The 21,089-nt window shown below is 30.9% G+C and overlaps 1 non-coding gene and 1 pseudogene across 1 annotated transcript; one reads left to right on the top strand and one right to left on the bottom strand.

Annotated features, from left to right (window-relative positions):
• The first annotated feature begins 2,838 nt into the window (after positions 1-2,838).
• On the top strand, positions 2,839-15,807 carry LOC110635715 (malonyl-coenzyme A:anthocyanin 3-O-glucoside-6''-O-malonyltransferase-like; annotated as a pseudogene).
• LOC131182670 (small nucleolar RNA R71) lies at positions 6,732-6,837 on the bottom strand. Its single transcript, XR_009150932.1, has one exon. It is a non-coding gene; the product is annotated as a small nucleolar RNA R71 (small nucleolar RNA).
• Positions 15,808-21,089: the final 5,282 nt, after the last annotated feature.

The raw sequence follows: 21,089 nt of genomic DNA, 5'->3' as shown, positions 1-21,089 counted from the left end.
CTATCATATTTATTACAATTGATAATTTTTAATTAAATTTATTAATGTCTATTTTTTTATATTTCCTGAAAATTGTTTAATGTATATTTTTAAAAATTAAAACTTTTTATAATTAAATACAATGTTTATAAATTATTTATATTATTCTGTAAATACTAATTATTATTAAATTTTTAATTCTTTTTTTAATTATTATTATTATTTATAATACTACTTTAATATTTATAAGTTAAAATATTATTTTCTTTAAAATCTTATTTTTAAAAAATTAAAACCTTTTATGATTAAATATAATACTTAAAAATTATTTATATTATTTTTTTATAAATTTTTTTATATAAAATATTATTTATCACATGTTACGTTTAGTGGTAATAATAATAATAATAATAATAATAATAATAATAATAATAATAATAATAATAATAATAAAAGGTAATTGATGACCATTATTTTAAAAAACATTGACTATTAATCTATAATTTCATAATTAATGATAAATATTCTCTTTTATATTAATTAATATTTAATTTTTTTATTTCTCTTTTAATTATCATTATTATTTATAATATTATCTTAGCATTTATATTCAAATTATTATTTTTTAAAAATTAAAACATTTAGTAATTAAATGTAATATTTACAAATTATTTATATTATTTTATAAATATTAATTATTATTTTTTTATTTCTCTTATTATTATTTTAATATTTATGATTTAAATTATTATTATTTTTATTTTGATTTTTAAAAATTAAGATATTTTATCATTAAATATAATATTTAAAAATTATTTATATTATTTTTTTATAAATTCATTTTTGCCAAAACATTATTTATCAAATGTTACCCTCCATGATGACGATGATGATGATAGATCATTGATGGCCATTAGTTAAAAAAAAGTAATCATTAATTTATGATCTAATAATCAACTATCATATAATTCAATCTTAAATTATTTTATATCTTTAACAAATATTTTTATTGCATTGTTATATTTTTTATTATAAAATTTTTGTTAAAAAATTTGAAAGACAAAAGTGTAGTCTATATAAAAATTATAAAAATAAAATATAGAGATTTGACCTATTTATAATTAGTCTATATTATTTTTTATTTTAATAATTTAATATTCTTTTTATTTTGTTTTTCTAAAATTAATTAATGCTTATTATTATTATTATTATTATTATTATCATCATCATCATGGTCAACTTATGGCCATTTAATTGAAATGACCAAGTAAATAAGAAACATTTTACTTTTAAAAAATTAAATTTAAATGTTTTTGTTACTATTTTTTAATTCAATAATATTTAGTTATAAATTATTTTTTATTTAAATGATTTTTATTTATTTATCAATATATAGTATCATATGAGATTTTTAATATACATCAAGCACTATTCTTTTACTAAGTATTTTTATTTAATCTAAATGTACTCAAATATTTTTTATATTTTATTATTTCTTTCAAAGTAATTAGTTATCATTATAAAAATTTATTTATTTAAATATATCTAATTAATATTTATTTAATTATTAATTTTTTAAATTTTCTTATTTTATATTTCTTAAACTTTGAATATCTTATTTCATTATAATTATTTATCAAATAAAATTATAATTAATAGTTTGATTATCTATATTTTATTATAATTAATTTTCATCAAAATTATTTTTAAATTTTAATTAAATATCTATATCTTAGTGCATAAATTATCTCTTAATTATATTTTTATATAAAAGTAGAATTTTAAAGATAAATTACAAAAATAATAACATTGAAAATTTAGCTACAAATAAAGATGATTAAGAATAATTAAAGTTATAATATTATAATCATGAAATCTGCCTTTTGAAAAATAGTTTATATTTATAATATTTATTTTAATAATAGAAAGTTATGACATTTTAAAATTAAAACTTTTATGAAATGTATTTATTTTATATTACAAATTTATGTAAAGTGATCACTATTTTTTTCAAATAATTATTTTATAAAAAAATTGAGATTAATAAAAAAAATTACACTTAGATGTAGTAATTTTATAAATAATATAATAGAATGTTATTTTTAATTAATAATAATATTATATATTTTTATTATTACTAAAATTAAATAATTCAATTCATCATTAGCAATTTGATAATTTTTGTATTATAGTAATAACAAAAAATATTATATTTATATATTTTAAAATAATATTATTTTCTCATTAATTTAATGCATTTTCTATAATTTATAAAAAATAAATATCGATTTACATAAATTATGAGATAAAATATAAAATTTTATAAAATTTAAATTATTTTTTAAATAAAGTACTTTAAAATAATCATGAAAATTACTCTTAATAAATGCATAAAAAGAATTAAATAGGTATTTTAATTAATTATAACATAAATTAATTAAAAATTTATTACTATGATAAGTAAAAATTTATTTAAATTAAATTAAATAAAAGATAATTTTTAATTTAAAATTAATTTAATAGTAATAATTTATTTTATTTAAAATATAATTAAAAATTAAATTAAAAAATAAAAATTATAAATTACCCATGCATAGCATCGGTATTATGCTGGTTCAAATAATAATACCAAATAATTATTCTTTCTGCCAGTATATATGTACAACCCAAGTTGAAAATATTTTAAAGTCCTGCCCTCATTTTCAATGCCTTTAAAGGTCAGACATATATATATATGTATATATATATATATGACCTGTTGTACATGAACTCATTACCTACATCAAATTTTATATGAACTTACCTTACATGAAATCCTTTCTCTAGGCTAGACACAATCCACCTCTCCCGATCTCTTTCATGGCAAAATCCTCCATTCTCAAAGTTCATGAGCACTGCAAAGTCTCTCCCCTACGCAATTCAGCTCCACCAACTACTCTTCCTCTAACTTTCTTGGACATAACTTGGCTTTTCTTCTCTCCAAACCAGCCTCTCTTCTTCTATGAATATCTTCACTCTACCTCTCACTTTCTTTGCTCCACACTTCCCAACCTCAAGCACTCTCTCTCCCTAGCTCTCAAGCATTTCTTCACTTTTCTTGGAAATCTTGTTCTTTCCCCTAATGACTCCAATAAGCCCAAGATTGTTTACAATGCAGGGGATTGTGTTTCATTTTCTGTTGCAGAGTCTAGTGGTGATTTCGGGCACTTAACCAGTAATCATGCAAGAGAAGTACATGAGTTTTACTTTCTTGTGCCTTAGTTGGCTACTAGTAGTACTGTAGCACAGGCATTACCTGATTCCTTTACTTGCAGTGAGAGTTACGATTTTTGTTCTTAAACTTATATAGTCGTAACATTATAGTCATTAAATTTAAAAATGTAACATAAAATTCCCTCAACTTTCAAATTTTGCACAATAAAATCTCTCTAGTCTCCAATCACTAATTTTTCAGTTAGGCGTTGACTTAGACAGTTTCAGCGTAACGTTTAGTCATTATTTTTCTTTTTTTCTATTAAGTCATATGTAAATTGAATCCTTCTACTCTCTATAGAGGAAATAATTTTTCATATGCAGAGAGAATAATTTTATACTTTACATAAAAAATGAAAAAAAAATACTGACTAAGCATCACGCTGGATCTGTTAACGCCAGCATCTAACTAAAAAATCAGTAATTGAAAGTCAGAGAGATTTTATTGTGTAAATTTGAAAGTTAATGGAATTTTATGTTACATTTTAAAGTTTAAAGACTATACTGTTACAATCATATAAGTTCAGGGATAATTGTTAAAATTTATCCCAATTTTTCTCATATGGGTATTTGTATTGGGCTTGCATATATCACCATGTGGCTGCTGATGGAGGACATTCAACAATTTCATAAACGCATGGGCCTCACTAGGTGCAAATTCTTGTTTCTTGATAAATTCTTTACCATGTTTTGATAGGGCTGTAATAAAAGATGCACGTGGAGGAGATTTTCTTGAAGGAATTGTGGAAGAGAAGATCTTCACAAGAAATGGTTGTTGGTACGGAAACCCATGTAGATTTGTCAAATATGGTCAGAGCCACCTTTGTGGTGAGTTCACTGGATATGGAGACGATCAAGAAATGGATAATCAGTAAATGCGAGAAAAAAGCTCAACCACAGCCTGTACATTTATCTCCATATGTATTAACTTGTTCTTTTTTTTATATGGGTTTGTTTAGTGAAAGCTCAAACTCCAATGGGTCGATTCGAAAATTATGATTCAGATGAGGATCTGAATTACTTTGGATTCATTGCTGGTGGTTTGACTCGGTTGGACTATCCAGTACCCATCTCATATTTTGGTAATTGTGTAGGGTTTGATCGCTCAATAGCAATTCGAAGGGAATTGAAGGTGATGCATGTATTTTATATCATCATTTAGGTATAATTTTTGCACATAATTTACCCTTATTCATAGCTATTATTTTAGATATTAGTATATATTTAGTCAATTTTACAATTTTCACATTTCTTAGTTTAATTTTTGGAATTTATTTGTTTTGTAGGTTAAATCTGGAGAAATTTGATGTATTTTGATCAGAGTAGCCATTTGGAGGAGATTAAAATCGAATTGCAAAAATTTTGAAGTTGAGAAAAAAAAAATGGCCGAGAGCGACACAACCTGCAGCACAACCGAATTAGCTCATGTCGCAGGTTGTGTCAATCGTCAGATATCCACGCCGAGAGCGACACAACCCGTGACACAACTGACTCGGCTTATGTCATTTTTACTGGAAAATTGTTGACGTGGCATTTCCGTTACTCCAGCCTTTTTACCTCACTTTCTCTGGATCCTTCCCCTTTTTACCCATTCTAGAACAGTCCCCTCGCCTATATAAAGTGCCCTTTATCACTTTCTTTCCATAGAGAGCAAGGGAGGCATTTTTAGAAAGATAGAAAGAGGGAAAGGGAGGAGCATCTTCTGCATCTTCTTCCAGCAGCAGCAAGGATCACGTTTCTGCACTTTTCTGCAGAGATCCTGCTGCAAATCTGCTGGGTTTTTCTACCCCTTTAAGCTTACATTTCCATTATTTCTTCATTTCTTCATTTGGGTTTATTTTTAAACAATGATTTGTGAGTAGTTGATTGAGATTCTAGAGATGAGTTTGTAAATATTGATTTGTTTTGTGGTTTTGAACTGATTTAGCCATTTAAATGAAGATTGTTATATTTTGATTTATTGCTTGTGTGCTTATTTCCTTGCTTGATGAATGGGCCCTCATTAAGTTAAGTTTTAATCCTTAATAGATGGATTGAAAAGTGAATATTGGGGATGGATAATCTTGCAATAAACTTTATTTTCTTGGTGTTAGAAATAAGCTAAGAAGATTAAGGGGAACTTTCCAAAAATCAATTAGAGCATTAATTGGGTTTTTGTTAGATTTGAAATACCGTGAAAACAGGGTTTGATTTAATGAAAACCAATTTTGAGATGCTTGAAAAAGGTTTCAAAAATTTAAGAATTGATTTCCATCAAAATTGCAATTCTCATGTGTTTGGCTAAATTAGGGAAAAATCACATGCAAACAATATTGAAAATCCAATCTCTAGAATCAATTTATTTTTCATTGAAATTAGATATAAATCCTCCAAACCTCATAAATAGCAATTTAAATTTAAATCCAATTTAAATCCAATTTCTATAATCACTTTATTTTTATTTTTATTGAATTTAGATTTAATTCCTCTCAATTTCATAAATAGATATTTCAAATTAATTTTTGGGTAATCTAGTTTAATTAATTTTAGTTAATTGATTGATCTAGTTTTAATTCCTCAAATACCAATTTTAATTCCAAATTTCATTTTACATCTTTAATTTTTGTCTTAATTTTAATTTTTAGATTTTATTTTTAATATCTTTTAATTTTTGTCATTCTAATTTGCTTATACTTTTATTTCCAATTAAAGCATAATTACCACTGGGATCTATATCAATTTTTAAAACTATACTACTGTGACCCGTGCACTTGCGGACACACCGTATCAAGTTTTTGGCGCCGTTGCCGGGGAATTGTTTGTTTTAAGTTGGATTTTAATTGTTTTAAGCTAATTAGAATTTTTATTTTCTTTTATTTTCACTATTGTTCCTTGTGTTTTTCAGGTACTTTTCTTGTTTATGAGACGATCGAAAGCGCGTTTACATCGAATTGTTGTTCAATCCTGAAATTGAAAAATTCTGTCGAGCTAACAAAAAAGAATACAAGAGAAGAAAAGAAGCAGAAAAAGAAGAACAACAAATGTTTGAGCAAGAGGAGACAATAGAAAATATGGAGAATCAAAATAGAGCTATTGGTGGAGACAATGGAGGAAATGAGCAAAACGGGCAAAATGCTGTGGTTAATCAAAATGATCCTCAAAGAAGATCCATGTTAGACTATGCTTTTCCTAGATGTACTGATGTGAGAGATAACAGACCTATTATTGGAGCTAATCAATTTGAGTTAAAAACTGGTCTCATTCAAATGGTTCAGAATTCACAATTTGGAGGTAGTCCACTTGAAAATCCTCATTCTCATTTGAAGAAATTTTTAATGATATGTGGTACACAAAGACAACCTGGAGTTTCTGATGAAGTTATTCTACCACATTATTTCCATTTTCTCTTCGGGATTCAGCATTGGAGTGGTATGACTCACTTCCACAAGCTATTATAGCTACTTGGGAGCAGCTATCTCAAGCTTTTCTATCTCAATTTTTCCCACCTGGGAAAACTACTCATTTAAGGAATTTGATGGTAGCTTTTAAACCAAGGGATGATGAAACTTTGTATGAATCTTGGATGAGATTTAAGGAGCTTGAAAGGCAATGTCCTCATCATGAAATACCCAAATGGATGATTGTTCAAAATTTCTACACCAGAGTTACTCCAGCCATAAGAAACACAATTGATTCACAAGCAGGAGGAGATTTCATGAGAATGACAAGTGAAGAATGCTATGATCTATTAGAGAAGATTGCTCATAATACCCATTTATGGGGAAATCCTAGAGCACTTGAGCCAAAGAAAGCTGGGATCTATGAACTTGACTCAGTTAACTACATGAATGCAAGATTTGATCAGTTGACTCAGCTTCTTAGTGATTTTTGCACAAAGGCAACAACCTCAACTCCTACAACTATGCAACAAGTTGCCTTCACAAATGGAACTCAAAGTTGTGGAGTTGATTATTCTTCTTATGGTGATGATTATTTGCAAGAGCAAGCTGCTTATGCAGGAGGTTATCAACAAAAACCTAAGGGAAATGCTTACTCTAATGTGAACAACTCAACATGGAGACCACAAGCAACTTTTGCTCAACAAGGCCAAAGCTCAAATTATGCTCATAACCAGCAGTTTATGCAGCAGAACAAGCCTCAATTTCAGCCTCAATTTCAGCCCACAAGGCAACCACCACCTGGATATCAAGCAAGAGCACAACAATCCCTTCCACCTCATGAACCGAAGCCAACCTTGGAGAGCATGATGGAGAAATTTTTTGCTGAACAAAGCAAGATGAATAACAAATTGGAGGAAGAAATGCAACACATGAGACAAACCATGGATCAATTACAAGTCCACAACCGCATGTTGGAGACTCAATTGGCGCAACAAGCAAGCTCATCAGGAAGCAATTCCTATGGGAAACTACCTAGCCAACCACAAAACCCTCATGAACAATGTAAGTTTGTAACCTTGAGAAGTGGTAAAAAAGTTGGTCAAGAGAGTGAAAACAAGAGAGAAGAAAAAGAGAGCACAAAAGAAGAAAACTCAGTTGAGAGCAAGAAAAATGAAAAAGAAGAAGAAAGCAAAAGTGAGCAAGATGAAGGAGAGAAACCATACATCCCACCTGAACCTTACAAACCCACCCTTCCCTACCCTCAAAGATTCATCAAGCACAAGCTAGACAAACAATTTGGCAAATTCCTTGAAGTGCTAAAGAAATTGTATATCAATGTGCCATTCACTGAGGCACTATCCCAAATGCCAAGTTATGCCAAGTTTTTGAAGGAGATTCTTTCCAACAAGAGAAGGCTAGAAGATTATGACACCATCAACTTGGGAGAGCAATGCGGCTATAATTCGAAAAGTTACCTCCCAAACTCAAAGATTCGGGTGTGTTTTCCATCCCTTGTCATATTGGTGATAATTGTGTGGCAAATGCTTTATGTGACCTTGGAGCTAGCGTCAGCCTAATGCCTCTTTCAATATATGAGAAGTTGAATATGGGAGAGTTGAAGCCCACAAACATGTATCTTTCATTGGTCGACTGCTCAATTAAGTATCCTAAGGCATTCTTGAAAATGTGCCTATCAAGGTTGGGAAATTCTACATTCGGTGGACTTTGTCATTTTAGATATGGAAGAAGACACAAAAGTTCCTATCTTATTGGGAAGACCCTTTTGGCAACATTTGGTGCATTAATTGATGTGAAGGGTGAGCAATTGACACTTAGAGTGGGAGATGATCAAATGATATTCAACATCAATCCAGCCATGAAAAGAAAACATGAAGAAGTTGAGTCTTGTTTGCGGGTAGACATTATTGATGAGATTGTTCAAGAGCATTTCAGACAAAGTTATCCACAAGACCCACTTGAAAATTGCTTAGTCCATGGTGGGAGCATTGATGATGATAATCACAACATGGCTATTTTTGCGCAATACTTGGAAAGCTCTCCACCACATCCTGAAGCCACAATTTTTCAACTTGAAGGAGTACAAACTGGAGATCAAACCACCATCATTAAAGGTAGAGGATGCCCCAAAGGTAGATCTTAAACCTCTTCCTTCCAACCTCAGGTATGCTTTTCTTGGACCCAATGAAACATATCCTGTTATAATTAATGCATGTTTGACTGATATTGAGATTGACAAATTGTTGAGAGTTTTGAGAGAATATAGGAGAGTTTTGGGTTATGCAATTGATGATATAAAGGGAATTAGTCCAACAGTTTGTATGCATAGGATTTTCCTTGAGCCAAATAGTAAACCTTCCATTGAACACCAAAGAAGATTGAATCCTACAATGAAGGATGTTGTGAAAAAGGAAATCCTAAAATTACTAGCTGCTGGAATTATTTACCCTATTTCTGACAGTGAGTGGGTTAGTCCTGTGCATGTTGTACCAAAAAAAGGTGGGGTGACATTGTTAAAAATGAGAATAATGAATTGATACCCACTAGAATCAAGTTGGAGAATGTGCATAGATTATAGGAAGTTGAACAATGCCACAAGAAAAGACCATTTTCCCCTTCCTTTTATGGATCAAATGTTAGAGAGATTAGCCAAGCATTCATTCTTTTGTTACTTAGATGGATATTCTGGTTTCTTTCAAATTCCAATCCATCCTGATGACCAAGAAAAAACTACCTTTACATGGCACTTTTGCATATCGAAGGATGCCATTCGGATTGTGTAATGCGCCTGGCACATTTCAAAGGTGCATGATGGCTATTTTTTCTGATTTTATTGAAGAAATTATGGAGGTCTTCATGGATGATTTTTCAGTATATGGCACTAATTTTGATTCATGCTTGACTAATTTGTCTAAAATCTTGCAGAGATGTGCTGATAATGATTTGGTGTTGAATTGGGAGAAATGCCACTTTATGGTCCAAGAGGGAATCGTTTTAGGGCATTTAATCTCAAAAAGGGGAATTGAAGTGGATAGAGCCAAAATAGAAATTATTGAAAAAATGCCCCCTCCAACCACTGTCAAAGGAGTGCGGAGTTTCCTTGGACATGCTGGGTTTTACCGGCGATTTATTCAGGATTTTTCTAAACTTGCTAAACCCTTAACAAATCTTTTGAATCATGATGTTAAATTTGATTTTAATCAAGATTGTATGGTTGCTTTTTGCAGGTTAAAGACGGCATTAACAATAGCTCCTATCATGCAACCCCTGATTGGACTTTGCCATTCAAATTATGTGTGATGCAAGCGAGTTTGTCGTTGAGCCGCCCTTGGCGTAAAAGATAGAAAACCTTATGCCATTTACTATGCAAGCTAACCCTTGATGAAGCTCAAGTCAATTACGCCACAACCGAAAAGGAGTTCCTTGCGGTAGTATTTGCACTCAATAAATTTCGTTCTTATTTGGTCAACTCAAAGGTAATTGTTTTCACCGATCATGCAAAGAATAAAGTATTAAATGAGCAAGAAAGAAGCTAAATCTAGGTTGATTAGATGGATATTGTTACTTCAAGAATTTGATTTGGAAATAAGAGATAAAAAGGGTGTTGAGAATGTGGTGGCTGATCACCTTTCTAGGATGAAAACTGAAAATAAAGATGATGAAATTGTGCCAATTGATGAGTTTTTCATGAATGAGCAGTTGTATGTGTTGAATTCTGCACTTCCATGGTTTGCTGATATTGTGAATTTCTTGTCTTGTGGTGTCTTGCCACCTGATTTATCTTGGCAGCAAAAGAAAAGATTCTTGCATGATGTTAAATTTTATTCTTGGGAAGAACCTCTTTTGTTTAGAAGATGTAATGATGGAATAATTAGAAGATGTATACCAGAGGAAGAAATTCATGATGTTATTTACCATTGTCATTCCTCTGAATATGGTGGTCATTTTAGTGTCTCAAAAACTGTTGAAAAAGTCTTGACATCAGGTTTCTATTGGCCTAATATGTTTAAACATGTGAGAGACTTTGTAAGCAAGTGTGATAGGTGCCAAAGGGTAGGTAACATTTCCAAGAGAGATGAGATGCCCCAACAGTCCATATTAGAAGTTGAATTATTTGATGTGTGGGGAATTGATTTCATGGGGTCATTTCCATCTTCTTATGGAAATAAATATATCTTGGTAGGGGTGGACTATGTATCTAAATGGGTAGAAGCTATTGCTACACCTACCAATGATGCAAAAGTTGTGATAAAATTTCTGAAAAAATTTGTTTTAACCAGATTTGGTGCCCCACGTGCCATAATCAGTGATGGTGGCAGCCATTTTTGCAACCACCAATTTGAAAAATTGATGAGAAAATATGGGGTAAAGCATAGGATTGCCACACCATATCACCCTCAAACAAATGGCCAAGTAGAAATCACAAATAGAGAAATCAAGCAAATCTTGGAGAAAATCACAATAAGTCCGTAAAAGATTGGTCCCTTAAATTAGATGACACTCTTTGGGCATATAGAACAAAGATTTAAAACCCCCATAGGAACTACACCTTATAGGTTAGTTTTTGGGAAATCATGCCATTTGCCCGTAGAATTAGAACACAAAGCTTATTGGGCCATTAGAGCAATCAATTTTGATTTACAAGCTGCTGGACACAGAAGACTTTTGCAACTTGATGAATTAGAAGAATTGAGACTTGATGCTTATGAAAATGCTAGGATCTATAAAGAAAGAACTAAAAAATGGCATGATAAGCATATCAAGAAAAAGGACTTTAAAGAAGGAGATTTGGTTCTCTTATTCAATTCAAGGTTAAAATTTTTCCAGAAAATTAAAATCAAGGTGGTCAGTCCATTAAAAAGTGTGAAAGTTTTACCTCATGGTGCTGTGGAAATTTTTGGTAAAAAATCTGGTAATTTCAAGGTAAATGGACAAAGGTTGAGGCATTATTTAGCTGGTGAGCCAATTGAGAAAATAGCAACTTGCTATCTTTCTCATTCTCCATAAAATTTTGAGTAAGTATGGTCAAGCTAAAGACCTAAACTTAGCATTTTTGTGCATAACTCCCAATTTTTCTTTCATTTGTTTTAAGTTTTTTTTCTATACTCCTTATTCAGAGTTTAACATTGTTCTAATTTCCTTGTGCAGATGGGATACAATGCATTGCAAGCAAATGAGCATTAAAAAAAAAAAAAAAAACATTTCATGTCTTTATTTTAGTTGCTTAATTCATTAGTGTTTTTAACTTGTTTAGTTAATATTCTGCTTGTGTTGTTTTTCCTTTACTTGAACCATTTACTTATTCAGTTTTTTTTTCCTCATAAAATACATTTTTCTTTTATGTCTTTAGTACATTGCTCACTTGCTTTGATATGCTCCTTCGGAATTTACACTTGATGGCTATATTTTTGAGCTTAACTTCTCTATTCTAAATTTTTGAGTTTAATTGATTTAATGGATTCCATCGCACTGTTTCTTTTGCAATGAGTGCAGCAGCTGTCCAAATTTTATCTAATTAAATTGGCTGCACTGCAATGAGGTAACAATTCTCATCTCAGCTTGTGTCACTGTCAACACAAGTTGTGCTATCGCTTATGCAACAGGGTAATAATTTTTATGCACATATGAGCTACCCATTTTTTGCACATTATCCCATTCCATGCACTCTTTTAACATTGAGGACAATGTTCATTCTGAGTATGGGGGAGAGGGTAAATTTTTTGCAAAAATTATTTTTCCTTGCAAAAATTATTTTTCTTTTTCATTTGCATATAGCGACACACTCATTACTTCATACTTGTACATATTCACGTATATACACTGCATATAGCTTCATATACTTAGTTACGCATACTTAGTTGCATATAGGTTGACTCGACATTTACACTCATGCATTTCATTCATTCATTTAAAATTTTTGGATTTTTAAACCAGTCTTTGGATTCCATAAGCCACTTATTCAAGCAATCCAACTTGCCTTTAGATGGTTAGTGGAATGAAAGTTCCAGCTGGGTACAAAGTCTTAAGCATTATTCTTTCTCTTACTTAATAGCTGAAAATTAATATATCAATCTAGGTATGCAGTGCTAGTTAGTTATTTTGAGTTTTGAGTGTCTGGATAAGCCTTTAAGGAAGAAAATGGTTATTGTCGTCTCACCATTCCTAGAACAAGCATCTTAGATCTTTCAAAGCGAAATTTTTAACTTGCATTTGATAAGAATATGATTTAGGCATTCCTTCATATTTTAAACCTCACATTTAGCCTTAACCTACCTTAATCTCATTTTAACCCTTGCAAACCCCCTTGAACTTTAATTCCCTAATTTCTTTGGAACCCAAATCATTTACCGAACCATTAAACCTAAACACTACCACCTATCTATGAGAATAATATTTTAGCAATTAAGTGCATAAAAAATGATAATGATATAGGCTCGGAGGATTGAAACATCTTGAAAAGTGCTAGAGTAATTGTGAAAAGTTGAAAAGGTCACCAAAATATCCCAAAGGTAATTTTGGGTGTGACATGAAATAGGGACCAATACAAAATCAAAATAAAATAAAATAAGCATAAAAAAAATAGTCCCTTTGTATAATCATTGTGATAGCACTTGAGCTTCATTGTGAATTTCTTTCCTCTTGATAAAAAAAAAAAAAAAAAATATTGGATGCACTTTGAGTTTCATGATTAATATTATTCTCATATTTTGTTTACCTTATTCCCTTTCTTTGTTAACCACAATTTTACCCTATTAGACCCCATTACAACCCTTAAAAAAAGACCTAATGATTCTTTGAAAAATGCTTGTTACATTAGTAGAGTTAGATCTTTTATGCTTGCATATGGGTTTGGCAATATAATCTTCCATACATTACTCACCATCTATTTGAGACACATTGGCTATCTATTTCATTTAGGTTTGTTTTGGCACAATTGACTCTTGTAGTTGGTTGGTATTTGTTGCTTGGGTTGATTGGTTAATTCTTAGCTATTCTGTAATAGTTGAGAGTGCTTGCTTCATTCTTTGTGCTTTTGCTGGTGGGAATTTGGAATGTTGGTGGCTAGAGGTAAGTTGGTAGTTTGGATTAGTGAATTTTTGAGTTTTCAAAGACTGATTCTATTCCCTTCCAAATGAGTTTTAATGAAATTTTGCTTGAGGACAAGCAAGAGTTTGAGTATGGGGGAATTTGATGCATGCATTTTATATCATCATTTAGGTATAATTTTTGCATATAATTTACCCTTATTCATAGCTATTATTTTAGATATTAGTATATATTTAGTCAATTTTACAATTTTCACATTTCTTAGTTTAATTTTTGGAATTTATTTGTTTTGTAGGTTAAATCTGGAGAAATTTGATGTATTTTGATCAGAGTAGCCATTTGGAGGAGATTAAAATCGAATTGCAAAAATTTTGAAGTTGAGAAAAAAAAAATGGCCGAGAGCGACACAACCTGCAGCACAACCGAATTAGCTCATGTCGCAGGTTGTGTCAATCGTCAGATATCCACGCCGAGAGCGACACAACCCCTGACACAACTGACTCGGCTTATGTCATTTTTACTGAAAAATTGTTGACGTGTCATTTCCGTTACTCCAGCCTTTTTACCTCACTTTCTCTGGATCCTTCCCCTTTTTACCCATTCTAGAACAGTCCCCTCGCCTATATAAAGTGCCCTTTATCACTTTCTTTCCATAGAGAGCAAGGGAGGCATTTTTAGAAAGATAGAAAGAGGGAAAGGGAGGAGCATCTTTCAGATCTTCTTCCAAAGAAGAAGAAGGATCACGTTTCTGCACTTTTCTGCAGAGATCCTGCTGCAAATCTGCTGGGTTTTTCTACCCCTTTAAGCTTACATTTCCATTATTTCTTCATTTCTTCATTTGGGTTTATTTTTAAACAATGATTTGTGAGTAGTTGATTGAGATTCTAGAGATGGGTTTGTAAATATTGATTTGTTTTGTGGTTTTGAACTGATTTAGCCATTTAAATGAAGATTGTTATATTTTGATTTATTGCTTGTGTGCTTATTTCCTTGCTTGATGAATGGGCCCTCATTAAGTTAAGTTTTAATCCTTAATAGATGGACTGAAAAGTGAATATTGGGGATGGATAATCTTGCAATAAACTTTATTTTCTTGGTGTTAGAAATAAGCTAAGAAGATTAAGGAACTTTCCAAAATCAATTAGAGCATTAATTGGGTTTTTGTTAGATTTGAAATATCGTGAAAACAGGGTTTGATTTAATGAAAACCAATTTTGAGATGCTTGAAAAAGGTTTCAAAAATTTAAGAATTGATTTCCCTCAAAATTGCAATTCTCATGTGTTTGGCTAAATTAGGGAAAAATCACATGCAAACAATATTGAAAATCTAATCTCTAGAATCAATTTATTTTTTATTGAAATTAGATATAAATCCTCCAAACCTCATAAATAGCAATTTAAATTTAAATCCAATTTAAATCCAATTTCTATAATCACTTTATTTTTATTTTTATTGAATTTAGATTTAATTCCTCTCAATTTCATAAATAGATATTTCAAATTAATTTTTGGGTAATCTAGTTTAATTAATTTTAGTTAATTGATTGATCTAGTTTTAATTCCTCAAATACCAATTTTAATTCCAAATTTCATTTTACATCTTTAATTTTTGTCTTAATTTTAATTTTTAGATTTTATTTTTAATATCTTTTAATTTTTGTCATTCTAATTTGCTTATACTTTTATTTCCAATTTAAGCACAATTCCCTGTGGGATCGATATCAATTTTTAAAACTATACTACTGTGACCCATGCACTTGCGGACACACCGTATCAGAAGGGAGAAGATGGAATGATTGTTGGGGCAAATATGATTGGAAACATGATCAAGAAATTGGATAAAGAAATTTTATTTGGGGCAGAAAGATGGATTTCGGATTGGAAGATATTATTTGAATTAGAGATTCATATTTTAATTTTTGGATCACCTAAAATAAATCTTTATGAGACAGATTTTGGATGGGGGAGGCCTAAGAAGATAGAGGACATTACAATTGATAATAGCAGAGCCATTTCCCTTACTGAATGAAGAGAATCAAAGGGTGGAATTGAAGTTGGATTAGCTCCACCGAAGAGTGAAATGGAAGTTTTTAGCTCATTGTTCATTGAAGGCCTAAAAATTCTTCAATAATGGCTGAAAAAAGGCCCATGAACTGTGGTTCTGTCGAGCCCAAGAATGCCATTAAGACTTACTGACCGTTTCTTCCTTGACCTTGACGAAGGTCTGAGACCCAGTAAAAGTCCAGAAACCATAGACGAAAACACTTCCTCTTTCCCATCCACTGACACCTGACAGCTGCCCATTAACGTTCGAATTCTTTAACCACCAGCTTCCTCTTTCTTGCTGGACTTGAACTGCGTTTCTTGATCCCATCCACCTGTCCACGTTCTTTGTGGAGCCCTACACGGTTTCTTTCCCTATATATACCTTCCAGGCGTCTCCCTTTCTCCACTTCTCCTTTTCAAGAATCAAACATCTCTAATTCTTGTTCAGCTCTCTCTCTCTCTCTCGATCTTCATTTCAAGATTTATAATGGCTTATGCTGCATTCAAGTCCTTGGCTGTTGTTTTCTTGGTGGCAGTCTTTGCTGCTGCTTCTGTTTCAGCTCAAGATTTGGGAGATTTGGCACCAGCACCAGCTCCAGCTATGGATAAAGGAGCAGCTTATTCTTTGGGGATGTCTGGGGCTGTGATTGGCTCTTCTCTCTTCTTGTCCATGCTTGCTTTCTTGAAGCACTAAAGATCTCATCTTTTTTCCCAGATCTGAGATGAGATTTATTGTTTATAAAACATTATGGGTTTTTGACAGATTGAGCCCAGAGTTTGTTAATTATTTGATTCATTGTTTTAGTTGCAGATTGGAAAAAAGGACTAATATGAGCTGTTCTGTATCACTATGATTATGATGGGGAACATTTATATACATTGGACTTAATGTATAATTTTGATTATTATTTAGATTATATTTATAGAGAGGTTCATTTTTCCATCTTACATGGGTTTTTCTCTCTTTTTATTTGTATTAAATTGGTATTAAGAAATGAAGGATACAGCTAAACACCATAGATCATGCCAAATTGATGCAAAGAAGCTAAGGCCATTATCTTCTTCAAAAATGGAGCTGCTACAAAAAAATCCTTGCCATCCATAGTGAAATTTGCATGCATTTATCTTTGTATAAAGATAAATCTAAGCATTTTATATTAAATATTTGTATCGAAATTTATTACAATTCTTTTTGTTTCCCAATAAAATCAAAAGCAGAATTCAATACTCTGTTATGTGATGGTGCTCTGTTGCTGACACAAAAACAGAACAACTTCCAGACCCCAATATGAATCCACAAACCTTTGTATCACAGCCACTTGTGAAATCAACATTTTGGCATTGGCTTAAAAAGAAAGGAAGCTTCTTCATCAGAAGAAAAAATTAAACAGCAAGTAAGATTAAAGAAATTAATTATTTAGTTCGCAATTGTTTAATCCCTCGTACTAATAATCTTTGTGTTTAAATGTAATTGCTCTTATATTTGCATCATTAAGAGACTAATGATTTAAGGTTGGTAGAAATGCAATCATCATTTCTTTCGCCATCTTCTCTGGGTTTAAGGTTGGCCCAAGCTAAATAACTAAAATTTTATGTTGAACGTTTTAATTTAGTCATTTAGCTTTAGATAACTGGGCCTAAGGGTCCTGGGTTGGACCGATAAAAGATTATGCAAAATATGTCCTCTCATTTAGGGTGAGTATTCAGTTCAAATTGAATCAAATTGAATCGAATCGAATCAAATCATAAAAATCGAATTATATATTTTAGAAGCCGAACTGAACCGAAATAGATAAAAAATCGAATCCCTCTATTTGATTTGGTTCGGTTCAAACTGATCGGTTTGATTTTTTATTAATTTTTTAATTTAGACTTGATTTTCAAGTTATTTATAAAATTAATCATTAGTCAATGAAATTAAACAGTTTATATATATAAAATTACATATAATTCATAAATTCTCTATAAAAATAAATCAATTAAAAAATAATAAACCTATTCGGTTTGATTCGGTTTAATTGAATTTTTCTCTTCAAAATTGAATCGAACTGAAATAATCAAAATTTTTATAATATAAAACCGAACCGAACTCAATTATATTAAAAATCGAATCAAATTACCGAATTAAAATGACTCAATTCAATTTATTCGATTTAAATCGAATAATGCTCACTCCCACTTTCATTTGAGGAAGCAAATATGTCATCTTACTATTTTTTTTTTTTTCCCCTGCATATGATATATCTTCGAGCCAGTTTACATATACCAAGACTGTAATTTTTGCCCTGTGCAAAGATATATATATATATATATATATAAAATTATTTAATTATAATTATTAATTATAGTAGAATTTACGTAATACCTACTATAATCAACGGTTATAATAAAATTATTCTATATATATTAATTTTATTATATAATTTTTTTCGAGACTGAGTTTATTAGTTGAATAATTTTAAAAATACATTCCTTACCATTGGTTTGATGCATTCAAAATTTTAAAATAATTCTGAAATATTTGTAATAAAATTAAACTTTAATTAATAAAAAAATAATTTCTATTTATTATATCAGACACATAAAAATATAAGGCATACACATTCAATTATATAATAATATTATAAAAAAGAAAAGAAAAATATAAAAGAAATTTAAGTGATTTAATTATAAGGCTTACATTTATAAACCGTATATGAGAAAAATAATTTTATTATGATTAAAAAAATAAGATATAATCACGTAAAACATTCGAACCATAACTTCAATTTATTTTTTGAATTTCTCTTAACATTACAACAATAGGCAAAAATATAATATTTTTATTAGCCCTCCAACGAGGTCAGTGGTTGGCTCAGTGTAGGCTGAAAAGACTATTGGCCTATGGCCTTCACTTTCACCAGACAACCTCAAAAAAAAAAAAAAAAAAAAAAAAAAAAAAATCATTCGTATTCAATGCAAAATTTTTCAAATTGGTCACAATTTAAATTTATAAAAATAAATTCAAAATTAAAATCACATAAATATTACTATTTTTACTAATTGAATTAATGTTGTTCGATATTCTATTTTTTAATAAAAGATATAAACAAAAATTAAAAAAAAAATAGGACTCACATATTTAGTCCAATGATAGTTAAATACATGTCTCAATTTCATGAAGATTTTTTTTTTTTTCCATTAATTACATATGCAGGAGATGGAAGAGTTTAACTTGAGTTTTCCATATTCAACATATATAAATCGTATGGTTTGTATTCCATTTTACACAAAAAGAGAGAGAAGCTTCCTTTCTTGGTGAGATTAGAGGTTCTTCCCAAACAATCCAGATGCAAGAAAACCTCAGGGCCTTGAAACCCTCAAAGCCAAAATATCAGAATTGATTTGCTTGACCAAGAAATTAACCACAACATCATCAGGTTGTGAAAACATTAAACTAAGTTGCTTACCCACTGATACTGTTTGCCATGCTTTCTTTTCAACATGAAAAGGAATAGGACCAGGGTTTCCACCATTGATTGCTTCTAGTGAGGCAGATTCATGCGAGCAATGTCACTGTCTGCAGGTTCAAAAAATCTATTGTTTTCTATAGGTTCCTCAGCTTGTTTGCCTTTCGATTTCTTTTTCCTTTTCCCTCCCCTATAGAGCTTGGGAGAAATTTCATAGAGATCATTAGGGATTTTAGCTTCCTGCATTGTTTAAGAGCCTAGAGATTTTTATGCTCTTTCCCTGGTTATGAAAAGTGGCGATATGGGCTGGGCTTCGAGGCTTAAAAGGAACAATTGCAAGAATTGGTGGGCTGTCCTAAACTTGAAGATTAGAGTTTTCGCTAGAGTGCTTGGTACTGCTTTGGGATATCTAGATCTTCAACACTAATATGGGTAATCAAAGCCCCTGAGGGAGAAGCCAATGACGCGTCCAAGGAGATAGGTGCCAGCTGTGCAGTGTACTGCTCAAGAGGTTCTAGGTTAATGGGACTCTTAAACAAAGCCGTTTCCTGATTCAATATTGTGGCCAACGTAAGGTTCAAGCATGTCAAGCTCACGCGTGCTATCTTCTACGGCTCCAAAATCCAGCATTGAAGGAACAGGATTGGAACTTTCTCTGTTTCCAACACAACACCCTACTGCTACTACAAGAACCATGCACATCATTTGGTTGCTCCATTCCAAGTGCAGGTTGCTGTGAAGAATCAATATAGGCAGCTGTGTTAACTATTGTGTTGTCCCCCAGCATGTTGGAAACGTGAATCTTGGTATTAGCTGAACTGTCATTGACATGAGAAGAGGAATAGGCAGTAGCTGATTGAGGCTTGAAGGTGAAGGTGGTGAGAAAGGCCTCCGAATATTTCACAATTAGGTGAGATTCATTTTCTATATTATAGGAAGAGTTTACTTTTCTGTAAAACAGGAATCACTATTTTTCAGTGCTCCAGTGAATCTAATGCTACCAAGGTTGAACCAAAGAGAATCATTGACCCAACCATTCCTTTTCTTCGATAAACTTTGCCGTCTCCGCTTTGTCAGAAAAAGTAAGAAGAAAACGCCTTCTTCACAACGTAAGGTTCAAGCAGTTCCTCTTATTGTGGCCAACGAAGAGCACACGTAAGGTTCTAGGTTAGTTTGTTCAGATTCTTCTCATTTTTACAACATTTTTTTTAAATTTTGATATGGCTTGTTAAAATAAAATGGCATATTTTATTATTGAAAGAAACCTAATGTTACAGTGGGTAGCGTTCCAATGTGATGAAAAATTTCAAAAATAAAGAAGCATGAGTTTTCTTCTCTCTCTATTTTTTATGATGAAGGGTATCTTCAGGCAAGTTCTCAAGCACTAAAATTAAGTTCAGCATTTTCTACATTAACTTAATGCATTTAGGATAAATAATTTAGAATGCTAATCAGTATTGTCGAATATTAATCGGTAAATAAGGAAACTCCCATTCTTTCCAATTAGACTAATTTTTATTTTTCCACTTTTTCCTATTCGCACAGCTATGTCAACATGCATTCTCCAATACAGAAAAGTGAAGTTATAGGGCAAAATGTTATTAGAATTTAAAACGGAATATTTTATCATACATTTAAGTTCATACTGAATCTCTCGACAGACAGTAGTAGTTTGCCTCTCAATTTGAACAGTATCTCAAAATTAGAGCCTTTATTTCATTTATAAATTAAAAAAAAGAAAAGTGAAATGAAGAGCCATGACTCCTACAAACTTTGTACAATTTTATTTTTAGTCGTATATTTTTCATAAATACTTAAAGAAATATATATTTGTCCTTCCGAATTTTAAAAATTTTCTTGAAACCATTGAAATCATTTTTCATTGTTAATCATCTTTATTTCTAGTGCTTTGAAATCT

The sequence above is a fragment of the Hevea brasiliensis genome, chromosome 8 (assembly GCF_030052815.1).
Source record: "Hevea brasiliensis isolate MT/VB/25A 57/8 chromosome 8, ASM3005281v1, whole genome shotgun sequence".
Lineage (NCBI taxonomy): Eukaryota > Viridiplantae > Streptophyta > Magnoliopsida > Malpighiales > Euphorbiaceae > Hevea > Hevea brasiliensis.
The sequence above is the reverse complement of the archived record's forward strand: the minus strand, read 5'-3'. Positions and strand labels throughout refer to the sequence as shown.